General features: G+C 46.9%; 1 protein-coding gene across 4 annotated transcripts in view; it reads right to left on the bottom strand.

Moving 5' to 3' along the window:
- Positions 1–14,085, bottom strand: part of Farp1 (FERM, ARH/RhoGEF and pleckstrin domain protein 1) — a 246,828-nt gene that overhangs the window by 89,504 nt on the left and 143,239 nt on the right. The gene's annotated exons all lie outside the window — the stretch shown is intronic.

Here is a 14,085-nt window from a genome sequence, read left to right as displayed (position 1 = left end):
TCCTCTCCTCTCCTCTCCTCTCCTCTCCTCTCCTCTCCTCTCCTCTCTTCCCCCTTACCTTCTCCCTTCTCCCCACTCCCCTCCTCCCTCTCTCCCAGGTTCTACATACAGTCTGCCTTTCTCTCAACTCCCGTCCCAGTGCCCTGAATTAACTCTATTCTATACTATACCACCCTATGGCTGGTCCCTCAGGGGGAAGGGATGCCTTAGCATGGGCCTGCAGAGGTTCCCCTTTCCCCCACACCGTACCGTGCCTCTACCCTTGGCTTTTTTTTTCTTTTTATAAAACACAACACAAATGAAAGCAGGAGAAAGGCTATCTGGCTGCCCTTGCAGAGAAACCCATTCAACACTAGCACCCAAATAACGGCTGGTAACTTCCTGTAATTCTAGTTCCAGGGGATTCCATGCCCTTTTCTGGCCTCCAGAGACACTGCATGCATCTGGTGCAGAGACATATATGCAGGCAAAATATCTATAGAGTAAAACTTGAGAGAGAGAGAGAGAGAGAGAGAGAGAGAGAGAGAGAGAGAGAGAGATCGTTGTAACTAAGTCAGAGATTAGAAGACCACTTTCCCAGCACATGTAAGTATAAACCAAGCAGAAAATCCAATTTATGTGTATTCCCTTCCGACCATAGCTCAGTTGGGCAGAGACTCAGGATGTATATTAGTTATAAAGATGACTAAATTCTATTTTGTTTCAAGTGTTTAAGTGCTCTAATGTTGGCTTCTTTATATGGGTTTTGAAAAATAATTATTGTTGATGGTCAACAGGAAGACTGAATTAGGTGGCTGCGAATTCTGGAAGAGAAGCGACTTTTCCTGTAGTGACTAAGCAAAATTCACTGTAAAGAGTATGCAAAATTTTAGCCATCCTTGTAGAAAGTAGATAGATAAATCAGATGTGTGTTTTCTGTTGAAAGATCTATTTTTGTAATTTCCTTTAAAAGTATGATGATGGTTTTAACGCTAATGTGCTGGCAAGGTTTTCAACACTGTAATAAATACCAAGAGAAACAATTTAAAAGAAGGGACGATACATTCGGGCTCATGGTTTCAGTCCAAGGTTGGCGGGAGCCATTGTGTGGGGCCTGAGTCAAGGCAGGATTACCAATGCACTGGGTATATGTGGCAGAAGAAGTTGTATAACTCATGACAGTCAGGAAGCAGAGACACAAGAAGGGATCAGGGCGTGATATGCCCAGTGTTAAAATATTTCTTTCATTTTTTAATGTCTATATATGTGTCTCTGTGTGGATATATACACAGGAGCCCAGGGACCCATGGAGGTCAGAAGAGAGCATCGACCCCGGAGCAGGAGTTACAGGCAGATTTGAGCCATGTGACATGAGGGTGAGGAACAGAACTCAGGTCCCAGCTACTGAGCCGTCCCAAATGTGCCTCTCCCCTTGAAAAAAATTATTTTATTTCACTGGTATGAGTATTTGCTTGAATGAATGTATGTGTGTATGCACCCACCAGAGTGTGGGTACTGGGAACCAAACCCTAGTCCACAGCAGGAGCAGTGAGTATTCTTTGTTTGTTTGTTTGGTTGGTTGGTTGGTTTTCTGAGACAGGGTTTCTCTGTGTAGTCCTGGCTGTCCTGGAACTCACTCTGTAGACCAGGCTGGCCTTGAACTCAGAAATCCACCTGCCTCTGCCTCCCAAGTGCTGGGATTAAAGGCGTGCGCCACCACTGCCCGGCTAGCAGTGAGTATTCTTGACTGTGAAGCAATCCCCGAGAAGACAGCATTTCTCATCTCCCAGCCGCTATACTCTGTCCCACCCCTCTTCTAAATGTTCCTCAGCCGTGGGGAAGACGGGGTGGGGTCTGGTACGAGTGTCTGAACTTGTACCAGTCACTTATTCCTAACACTCTGACCAGTTAGGAGTCTCTGCACTGAACTGCTGCTCACTGCAAAAGAAGATCCTCGGATGGAGCTTAAAAGCAGCACAGATGTACACAGTGAACAGCTGGCAGAACTGCACTGAAAGGTGGAGTGTTCAAACCTTCTGGCTCTAGTGGATTCCACTTGGTGCTGAGGCTGAGGAGAAGCAGCTGGTCTGCAGCCACTTATGTGGCTGCTGCTGCAGATTTGAACTCAGTTCCTCATGATTGTAGACCAAGTGCTCTTAGCCATCTCCTCAGCCTTAGAGGGTTTTAAATACGTATTTACTCATAACTATAAAGTCTTTCTATTGAGAAGCAAAATATTTTTTCTAACCATGCCATAAAGAATAGCTATTCTGTCAAATACTTTGGAGAAGTCACTTTGTAGACCAATCCTGTGTTGCTGTTGTTAATGTGTTACTGTAGCACACAGAGAATATGGCTACATGTATCTTCAGTTAACTTTTGTGGGTGGGGTGTGCAGGTTTTCCAGTGGTTCAGTTTTGCTGTTTCTACTTAACATTTGTGGAAGGCATGGGTTTAGACCATCCTTGTAGAGTTTTGGTTAGTGTGTGCATGTGTGTACATGCGTGTGTGTGTGTGTGTGTGTGGTGTGTTTGTGTGTGCACATGCATGTCCACATAGGTTAACATCAGGTATCTTCCTTGGTCACTCACACTTTAAGACAGTCTCTCACAGAAACCTAAGCCCAGATTCATCTAGACTAGCTGCCAGCAAGCTCCAGGGAACTGCCCGTCTCTGGCCCACTCCCCAACACTGAGGTTAGATGTACACTCCCCACAGCCAGCTTCCACATGGGTGCTGGGCTCCCAACCCAAGCCCTCAAGCTTCCTGAGGCAGCATACACTTTATCAGCTGAGCCACCTCCTCAGCCCTGAGCCGTGGTTCAGTAGCAATTCTCAGGCAGCAGCTTCTGCTCCGAGGTTACTTCCTGTTCCGTGGAGCCCATCTGACCTTGGGTACATGGCATCAGGCAGGCTCACATTCAGTCAAAGAGCCCTGACAACCAGAAGGAAAAAGGCACAATCCTACAGCAGACAGCAGTCCAAACTCCAGTTTTCATGTGAGAAGTGGACATGGGTCAGGACTAACCTGGCGTCCTCGCCAGGCAGAGGCAGGTCACTAAGAGTCCCTTACATAGCACTACTTTTCACACAGGTCCTTTCTGAATTTAAATTAGATTTAGATGCTGTTTGAAAGTGTCTGGTATAGGCACAGGCTCATGAATACTGCAGGAGGAACCGAAAGGGCAGGGAAGGTGGACAGTCAGACCCAGGCACAAATGGTGGCTCAGGGAACAAATCTCAGGGTCACTCAACTCCAAAGCTCTGCAACTGAACATGACAGCAACTGAAACATGGCTGTCCGACCACTACATAGTTCAAACATCTTTTTAAGTCCATAAAACTTCCAAACACCTTCCTTTAATAATCGAGGAGTTCAAACATGGAAGCTAATGAGGCGAGGTTTCCTTCAACTAGTTCTGAGATCAGTCACCCAAGTGTTACACAGTTGATTGTCCCACCTACCTCCATTTCAATGTTAACACGCTAGTAAGTTCCTTGTCTGCATCACCTTCCCTGGATGAAAACGGGCTTTGTTGCTTTTGCACACACCTAACAGACCATCAGCTGTCTAAAGAGCACAGCACCGCAAGACCCCAGATGAACTAGATGGTGAGGACAATGGCATCTCCAAGCTGCTTTTTGTTCTCAGAATCTATTTTTGGATATGACAATTTTCCAACCTCCTGCTCCGGTGTGTAATCCAGATTGGACTTGAGACTCAACATGCTAACTCAACAGCAGGGAACCCATGGACTCTGCCTCAATGACTGTGCAAACCAGTAGGCCTCCGCTTTCCAGCCACGGGTAGAAAAGCCAACAGGAAACAGTCCAGAGAGAAAAGGAGTCCCGTACTCCCCAAGGCTCACGGTGATCATCTCAGTCTGAGTACAGCTTAGGTGCCCTCATTAAATTAAATGTCCATCCTGCCCAAATCTTGTCAATCTTTGAGGACAAGATGTCAATAAGACCAGAGGTCTTTCTGTGGTGGGCCGGCAGAAACTGGTTGGCTTGACGATGGCCACCAGACTATTCCCATTTGTGTCTGCAGTGCCACCACAGCTGACAAATTGTCATGGAAAAGACGGAAAGTGTATGAATGGAAAGAAAAATAAGTGGTACCCAAATTCTAAGAGAAGTCCTACCTGTTCCCAGGGGTGTGGACAATAACACTCCTCCTTACTATCTGGGTTAGCCTGTTCTATGCTTTCATTGTCTTCACTCTTGGTCTAGCCTATTCTATGCTCTTACTGTCTTCATTCTGAGTCTAGCCCATCCTGTGTCCTCAGAATGTCTTTACCCTGGGTCTAGTCTCTTCTATGCTTTCATTGTCTTTATTATGGGTCTAGCCTGCTCTATGCCCTCACTGTCTTCACTCTGCATCTTTCTCCTGCTGACACTCACGGATTAAACACTGATATTTGCTTTAGGCTGCTGAGCCATCTCTCTGGCCCTATCTACCCACTACTTAAAATTCTCAAGCAATGTCTGCTTTACTTGCTCCTCAGTTGTTTCTTACACTGGTTCGTGGTTCCACCATTTCTAGCAAGAAAAGAGACACTGTTTGGGGGGTGGGGTGCGGAATAACAGCTCAGTTGTTCTGAGACCAGTAGTCCTGGACACCTGTGACTCTAGTGGCCACAGTGTCCTTACACATGACAGCTTTACACAACAGAACAAGCTGGCAAACTTGCTGAGCCGCAACTCCGATCACTAGGTGCAGGCGTAGTGTCCCACCTTCTCTTCCCCATGTCTCCTGGTGTGGGAAGGAGGAGGAGCCGGAACAGACTCTCAGCCCTTCTTGTTTTCCAGGTCTCTTTACAGTGTGAATCTGCCCAAACATAGCCTGATGCTTTAAAGTGCATGATGAGGGACCAGGTCTTCACATTCCTACAGAGAGGACATACAAAGACAGGTGACTCGGGTCACTGACTAGCACCTTTGCTCACACACTGCCTCCTTGTTTACGATCCACTATGATGGAGCAAAGGTCCCAGGGGTGTGCAGACTTGAGGAACCCTGGTCAGGGGGAGCCTAGCAGCTCTACCTTCAGACATGTGCTACTTGCTCCCCTGCTTCAGGGCTCTTGGCTTCTCTGCTCCCCAACTTGGGGCCTGGTACTTTTCCAAGATAGGGCTTTTCCTTCAGGCCTTTGAACCATCTGCCGCTGCCTATAATTCCCCCCAGGAACACTGAAAAATTCCTCTCACTAGCTGTACTCACAGACTTAAAATTCAGCTCCCTAACTGGATCATTCCACATCTCCAGTAGAGCCCTAGGAAATGTCACTGTGGAGGCCACTGGGGCCAGTTATTCATGAAATCTAATTGCCTCAAACAGAAACAGCCATTGAAAGCTTAGGAGGTCTTCATTAAGCAAATCTCGCTGTCCTGTCAAACTGTGTGGGACTCCACCACCGACCCTCCTTCCTCCTTGTTTGTGGACCTGGTCTCCACATTGTAAAAAATGAGCAGCGATGTTGAGAGGAGCCCAGTGCCATCTGCCTGACATTTATTCCCTCCATGTGTTATTTCATTCCTAAGTTTGCTGCTGTGGAGAAAGGAAACTACCATTTATTGAGCGCCACTGAATGCCTGTGGGTTGCCCTTGGCATACCACTGTGGTGACTAACCTTAATGTTATCCTGAAGAGGTAAGAAACTATTCTGGGAAAACCTAATTAGTGGCAGGTCACTTTGGAGGTATTGGGTACAAATGCGGCTTTGAAGTGCTTTTAAAGATGAAATAAGACACGTTTTAATGGTCTGGGGGGAGGGGTGGTACACGCCTTTAATCTTCACACCCAGGAGCCTGAGGAGCAGGAAGCCAGGTAGAGATACACAGCAAGTCTGTCTCAAAATGAGGCAAAACAAATTTCAGGGCCTAGTTGAGTACAACAGGCTCTCAGCAAAACATCGACCGCTGTCTTTCCCACTGGAGAAAAATGATTTATGCAAGTAGTCGTGTTTCCCACCTGCCTGGGCTGTTCCCATCAAATGCTCAGATGCTTTATTTTGGTTTCTGACTTCATTGGAGACACAACTAGGCTAGAGAAGAATGTGGACTGGGTTTTCTTGTGTAGGACACCCAGGAGCAGGCTGAATCTGCTATTGCTTCAGCAGATCCAGTGTGGTTGTCCCTGTCGCGTGTTAGAGGGTAGAGCTAGGGCTCAAGGCCAGCTCCACCTGCCCCTGCTGGAGCCACATGGGTTCCACTTACCACGGGGTTACTTATACTCCCCTTGCCCATTAGTTCCTTCCACACACGTGGGTGACTGGGGTTAAATACCCTAAACCAAGTCTCTTTTTAGAGCTGATGGCTTTCACAGTTTGCTCCTTTGATGAGCATGAAGGAGAGGTGGTTTGCCCAGTCTCCGCCCAGTCCCCACGCCTCTTTGCCCAGTCACCACCCCCAACACCCTACCTCTCAAACCTTCCAGATACTATTTGCTACCTTCTTCCTTCCAATTTCTTTTCCCTGGGGACACTGTCCTCTTAACTTGTTAGGACAACAGATCCACACTATAAGGCTAGTAGGACCAAGCATGGGTCTATTATCTTGGGGTGCAGGGGACGCCTCACGGGGACACACAGTGAGCACCCATGGAGGCTGTAGGTGGGCCTCCCAGTGCTTCTCTGATCAACTGTGTGGATCAATGCAGCAGAAACTCACTCTCCACAGGTTCAGGAGGCCAGAAACCCCAAAGCCAGAGGCAGCACAGGGCCTGCTCCACTCACCAGGAGGCCCTGAGAAGATCTGTTTTGGTTTCTCTTCTAGTGGGGGCTAGCCATCCTTGGCTGGAGGATGTACCACTCCAATCTTCTCCACTAAATTGCCGACTGCATTGGATTAAGGACCCACTAGACCAAGTATGGCCTCGTCTTCACTTACATCTTCATCACACGAATAAAGGGATCTCCAAACAACATCACATCCATCATGGACCGTCTTTGTTTTAGGGTGTGTCTGTTCTTGCTGCTGTTTTGTAGGGTATTTTGGTTTACTGTTCTCGTTTTGGAATGTAGCCTGTTTTTTACCCCAGGCTGGCCTCAAACATGCAATCTTCTAGCCTAGGCTTCCAGAGTGCTGGGATTACAGGGTGTGTTCAGCCACATTGGATCTTTTAAAGCCATAGCAAACTCAGCCTACTCCTGGGCATCCTACGAAAGAAAAGGCAGTCCATATTCTTTTCTAACTGAGTTTTCTCTCCAGTGAAGTCAGAAACCAAGACTAAAGCAACTGAACATTAGAGGGAAACAGCCCAGAGCAGGTGGGAAGAACCCCAGCACGGGACAATCTAGGGCAACTTCTCTGCCCTGCCTGAGCATTACTCATGGACTTGGGTAGGAAATGTTTTGTTTTCCCAAGTTGTTTCCCAACCACCCCCTAAATGTAAAAAGGCCCTATCTTCCAAAGTCTCCTCTGTTTACAAAGTCACTGCCCTGCAGGGGTTCATTACTCCACTGAATTCCTATACCCTCCTTTCAAATGAGGAGAGCATTCCACAACTTCTTCCCACAGAATTAAAATTAAAATAAAAATTCCAGCAGCAACCTGCCCCTTCTCTATCCTGGACCTTCTTCACAATTTAGAGCAAACACCACCCTTGGCAACTAAGCAAGGACCTTAAGCCAGCAGGCAGGTTTGCAAGAGAGAACTCATCTTTCTGGAGGTGGGGTCAGGGTGTTATCGTAGCACCAGTAATCCAAGCACTGAGGACACACAGACAGGAGGGTGCCCGTGGCTCCTGGACCAGGCAAAGCTCTAGACTGAATGTGTCAAAATTAACCAATTAAAGGGAGGAGGTGTCAAGAAGCCTCAGGGATTGAGAGAACATTCTGCTCTCAAGTGGACCGGATTTTAGTTCCTTTACCCACGTCAGGGAACTCACAACTGCCTGCAACTCCTGTTCCAAGGAGGAGCTGCTGCCCTCTTCTGGCTTCTACAGGTATTTGTATGCTTACGGTGCACATACACACGCTCAGATTACCACAGATACATGTAAAATAAGGCATCTTTTTAAAAATGAGAATAAAGATAGGCATGCTGGTGCATGTTTTCAATCTTATCACTGAAGAGTCAGCCTGCTCTTTTTGAGTTCAAGGCCAGCCTAGTCTATGTAGTGAGTACCAGGCCAGCCAGGGCTGCCTATACTCTGTCTTAAAAACAAACAAAAACAAACATACACTGTGGAGCACAACTGAAGGAAATGCCTGTTTTAACTTCTAGCCCACAACATACATAAGCATGTATGTGTATTTAACTTGACACCCTACAAACCATTTAAAAATAATTTTAGTGGAATAAAAATCATAAATACTCCAGCTTTTGATGATTTAGTGACAACGGTACTATCCCAAAACCCAGAAATGTCACTGACTTCAAAGCAGGTTTGGCAGATCAAGGACACCTTTCAGAAAGGGAGTCGGGCTTTGCTGAGTCACTACCAAGACATGTCTACCCTGAGTGAGGGGAAGTGAGGCTGGTGGTCAGCTGGACCCTCTGCACCTTACTAATTTCCCAGAATACACAACCAGGACCAGGAGGCAGGAAGGAAAACCAGGGAGACAAGCCCTGGAAATTACACCCCGACTAGTGCTAGGGTCAAACGGTAATGACCTCTGATGAACAGCACTTCCTTGCCAAATGGCATGATAAATTAGCTCTGAGTTTCGATCAGCCAGCCAAACACTGCGAGCCAGAGACTCAGAATTCTTAATCATCTGCTGTTCTTCATGGTATTTGCTTTCCGGTTCTTAACCTTTAAAGTCCTTCCCGAATGGGAGATTATAGAATTCCACATTTTTAAACCTATCGATTTTACTTACTTGTCCTGAACACAAATAGCTCAATTAACATGGCTTTCCTGTACATATACCCTTACATTCTACACAAATGACCTATGAGCTGACATGTATGTTAAGCATTTCAGCTGGTGACATGGAAGTCACGGTGTCTAGTACAGTAAGGATGTAAGTTCAGAACAGGACTTCTATGTTTCAAAGCGCCAAGTCTGGACAAGGGAGACGGTTCTGTGAGTAGGAATGCTTGCTCTCGAAGCGAGTGGAGCTGAGTTCTAATCCCTAGCTCAAATGTAAAAAGTCAGACATGGCTGAGCATGCCTGTAAACCTAGACTGGGTGGTGGAGGCCAGGGAACACTAAGAACTTGCCTCAGCAGCAAACCTAGAATGGTGATCTCCCACTTGAGTGTGAGACCCTCCTTCAGGGCAGCAAGGCAGAGAGCATCAGAGGAAAACAGTCTGTCCTGCTCTGGCCTCTGAGTGTGCAGGCACCTGCACGTTCACACCCATCTCACACTCCATGCATACCACACACCCTCCAAATAAAAGTAATTAAAGTTCCAAGTCTTACGATGGATCAAAGGAACTAGTAGGGACAGAAAGGTGGGAGTTTGGGAAGACTGGGAGATGGGTGGAGGACCAAGGTCAAGGCCATGAAGGGAGGGGGAGACCCAAGAGGGAGGAAGAAGAAGGTTAAGGACATGAGGGAAATGCTGAAGGAAGCCTGTTACTATATACAGACAACAACAAAACAAATTCCAAGTCCAAGGCCTAAGGGCACCATTCCCAAACAGGCTTCCCCACACCAGAACGAACATGAGCAATGACCTCACTCATAGAACCCTTCCTGGTCTTCCACCCTGTCCATGAGCCCCCAAACAAAATTAAAGGTACAACGTTAGCAGCTTTAACTGGAGAACAATCTACACTCTGTAAAATGTGACCACTGGATGTACACAGTTATTTTTGAAAGTAGTTGAAGCACCCCCACAGCCAAGTACAAAAATGTTTGTCAGCCCTGAGCCATTCTAAACAAACTGCTATTCCCCTCAGAGGGAATAGCAGATAACTACCCGTCTGCCTTTGGCCTCTACACAGGGGATTCTAAGAATACTTCCTACTAAAACAGTCAACCAACAGGAATCATTCATATCTGGCTCCTTTTTAAGATTTAGCTCATATATGTGAGTATGCTGTAGCTGTCTTCAGACACACCAGAAAAGGACATTGGATCCCGTTACAGATGGTTGTGAGCCACCATGTGGTTGCTGGGAATTGAACTCAGAACCTCTGGAAGAGCATTCAGTGCTCTTAACCACTGAGCCATCTCTCCAGCCCCCCCCCCCCGACTCCTTTTTAAAATGTTATTACATTGTATTTTAGAATTCCAAACAAGAGTGCAGTATTTACATCATTTCCTTTCCTCTCTCCACTCCTTTCTCTGCTCCCAGTCATCCAGTGCCTCCCAATTCCTTCTCAAATTCAAGACCTTTTAAAAAAAATTACTTGCATATATGTATATATATACGTATATACAAATACAGCCAGCTGGGTCCCTTTGGTGTTGCTCGTATGTGCGTATGTTTAGGGCACACCACCTATGACTGGGCAACCTATCTGGGGGTACACGTCTGCAGAAGACTGATATTCACTTTCTCTGCAGCCAACCATTGTCTATAGATTTTTATCTAGGTGACATTTCCCTCACGGGTACTGGCACATCAGCTAGTGTTGTCTTCACACAGGCCTTGTTCAGGCGACAATCTCGTTGAGATTTCAGAGCTTCTCTTGCCATGCTTCTGAGGGTTGGAAACACTGAGCAGATCTAATTCATATAAACATCACTGTGACTACCCTTTACAACCAAAGAGGCCCTGTTCCCCACAAAGTTCAGCCATAAAAATCAGTAAGATTCTCCCAGGGCCCACACACCGCTACCTCCATGCCAGAAGATTCCAGATCCCAACTCTGTTCCTGGGTCTGTGGCTCTTCACACTTGGGCTTGCCTTATACCTGTTCTCTACTGAGACAGATTCCTGTTACTCCCCCCAAAACAGCTACAGAGATCTGCCCATCTGCTTGAGCGGCTCTCCCTGGCCAAGGGGCAATATCGGCTTGACCCCATCATTCCCTCATTCCCCCTTAACTGGTAACTCCACTTCATTTTCAGGCTGATGGGATCTAATCAGTTCCTACTCTCTCAGGCTTGCTTCTCCTCTGCATGGACCACTATTCTCCGGAGAAAATCCCTCTAATACAGAGGCTGTGGGTGTTTGTGGATGGAGGGATACAGTAACTAGCACGTGGACAATCGACTATCATCAGGAAAGGCTACGACGACGCTCACCTGTGACACACAGGGTGCCCTGCCCTCAGAAGGAGGACAGCTGACCGTCATTGTCTTTCAGATCTTCAGCGATTCAGGACAGAGGATGGCAACGGAGATTGGAAATGAGAAGATGAAGGAATGAGTGAGATTCGGATTCTCCCACAGTGTCTGCTTCGTCCCACACCTAGGCATGGGCCACAGCATCTCCAACAGTGAAGATGAATTTCTCCCCCTGTCCTCGTTAGACTTAATTGTGGCTTTCTAGCCAAGGAGAGTAAATAGTCACGTGGTCGTTGGGATTTTTTGTGCCAAGGTTAGACTCAGAGCCTGGAAAGTGCCACTCTGCTTCCTTCCTCACTGCAGGGGAGGTAAGGAAAGTCACGAGCTAGGTCTGTGTATGGGGTCAAAATCAAGGCGTTTCTACAACAAGCAGTCCTTAAAAGCAATCCAGCTGTAAGGAAAAGGAACTGCCTGTGAATGCTAAAGCCCACAGACCTGCTGAGCTGTCTGGTTTGTAAAATCCGGTCACTCTAATTAATGAGATTTCTCCAGGCAACCTTCCTCCCCTTGCCCTGGCTCCTGCTTGGAGGACGGCCTTCATTTGTGCTTTGTAAAGAGGCCTGAGCCATAGGCAGCCAACTGCGTGTATACACATGAATAAATAAAAAAATAAGAACATCTGTTTCTTTTTTATCTTTCTGTGTGTGCTCACGTGTGTCCATGGGACAGGTATGGTGCACGCATGTGTCACGGAGTGCTTGAGGGGGACAGAGGATGACCTTTGGTTCCATGCTGCACATACTACGCCAGCCGGCCACACCCACACGCTTCTTCTGTCTCCACCTCCTATCTTAAAGAAGGACCGTGGAGATTGCAGATGTGCATGTGTCCAGGGATCCCCGTCTTCGTGCTTACACGGTGAGAGCTTTACCCACAGAGAGATCTCCCTGCCCAACACGTGCTCTCCAGGAGTGATTATCATCCTTGTGTATCACTGCTGGGCTTCCTTCCTTCCAAAACGCAAGAGAGCTCCACAGTCAGCTTCACTGGTTTCCCAGCTCTCTTAGGCATCTGACCCTAGAGAGGTTAAATGATATCCTACCAACAATGTAGGAAACATGGACAAAGCACCTCAGCTGTCAAAGATCAGCAAACAAGAGAGGGCTACATATTAACCTGCCTTGGAAACCCACCACATCACAGTGAGATTGGGCTTTGGCCTTGGCCCACTGAGGCAACCTCACCTAACAGGAGTCATTCATTACCTTCCTGCAGGTCCCGTTGATACAACAGATGGTATCAGAAGTGATGTACAAGGCAGGAAAAACCCTACATGCCCAACAGAGAAAAGGAAGTACCTTCAGGCAGTTGGAGCTACTATTGCCTGACTTCTGGGGTCCGTGGTACTCTGTAACCAACTGTGTTACACAGTGTAGGGTCTTCCTACTAGATGTCACCAGAAGACCAAAACTGCCTCCAGGCATTGCTAAGTGTCCTCTCAATGTAAGATGGCACCAAGGCGCAAACCACTGGTACACCTTCAGAACTGTGATCTCGGGTCTGGGAAAACTAGGGAAGTCAGCCGGGCCAAGGGCTGTCACTTAAGAGGCATTAACAGACTACCTATAAGAGTGGCTCTCTAAAGTCACTGAACACACAGATATCAGAAGTACTTGTGTAAGCCAAGGGTATTGGTGTCTCTCCTCAGGATTTAAGAGACTGACAGTGTCTTTCAAAGAAATGACAAAACATAGAGTGCCATGTGTATTTGAGAACACTACATGGTTTTTAAAATGTCATTAATGGTGTTGTTCTTTTTATTAGAAAAAAAATTGGGTGGATGAATGTGAAATCCTTCAGCTAAAGGATAAGATTTCTGAGGGTGCTGCCTGGAGAGGGGGCACTGAAGGATTCCAGAGTGCCCTCCATGTTTAGAACACACGTACATGCTCACGGACACAGTTCGATAGAACAAAACGCTTCCTTGGAAGACAACCTATTTAAAAAGCACCTGACACACACACACACATCCCGTGTGCTAAATAACAACAGGGTCCAAAGTGCCTGCCTGCCTCCTTCCACCACCACAGAAACAGCCACGAAACCTCAGTGGAAGGACTCAACTCCTCCATGTCTAGAAAGGCACCGGCCACACTTTTGGTTCAGGACCCTGAGCAAATGCTGCCAGTGACCAGCAAACAACACAGGGGAGAGAGCCTGATGTCATCCACGGGCCACAAAGCCAGCTGAGGCCAACAGCACAGCCGACCTTCCTCTCACCTCTAAGACCTACCGTGACAGGAAAGTAGGGAAGGAGGGAAGAGCAAAGTTAGTCCTAGACTGAGTATCTTAAAACTTCTGAATTCAAGCTTGTAAGTGTTATCATTGGAGCAGGGGCTTTAGTGTAGCTCTTTCGGGTTCAGACCACCTCGTCAAAATGTTGTTCGTCTTTAGCAGTTATTCTGCTACTCACGATCAGAACTCTGTGAGCAAGGCTCAAGGTTTCTGAGTCTTCAACAGACAAAGCGAGGAAAGAAAGAATTTGAAGGTACAGTGTCAACGCTCTTACTTCAGCAAGAGGCCCCTGCTCTTCCCACCCTCACCTGCTGGGTGCCATCTCTGAAATAGAGCCAGCTGGATCATGCTTTCATGTCTCCTGGCTGGGGACTGACTTGTTCTCAGAGCCTGGCAGAGGCGCTGTGCAAGCGTGGAATTGAGAAGGGCTGCATTCAGCAGAGGTCAGTATTAATAGGATATCTGAGAAGGACACCAAAACTTATCATAATGGCTACCTCTGAGTGGTAGAATTTTTTCCTTCTTTCTTTTAAGTTTGTGAACTCCAAAAAATTTCTTTTATAGGGAATGCAATACTTTCTTTGCCAGAACTCAAACCAAATTAATACCTTTTTTTTAAAAGAAGAAGAAGAAGAAGAAGAAGAAGAAGAAGAAGAAGAAGAAGAAGAAGAAGAAGAAGAAG

The sequence above is a fragment of the Grammomys surdaster genome, unplaced genomic scaffold, assembly GCF_004785775.1.
Source record: "Grammomys surdaster isolate TR1022 unplaced genomic scaffold, NIH_TR_1.0 65, whole genome shotgun sequence".
NCBI lineage: Eukaryota > Metazoa > Chordata > Mammalia > Rodentia > Muridae > Grammomys > Grammomys surdaster.
Note: the sequence above shows the minus strand (reverse complement) of the source record. Positions and strands in the feature narration are given on the sequence as shown.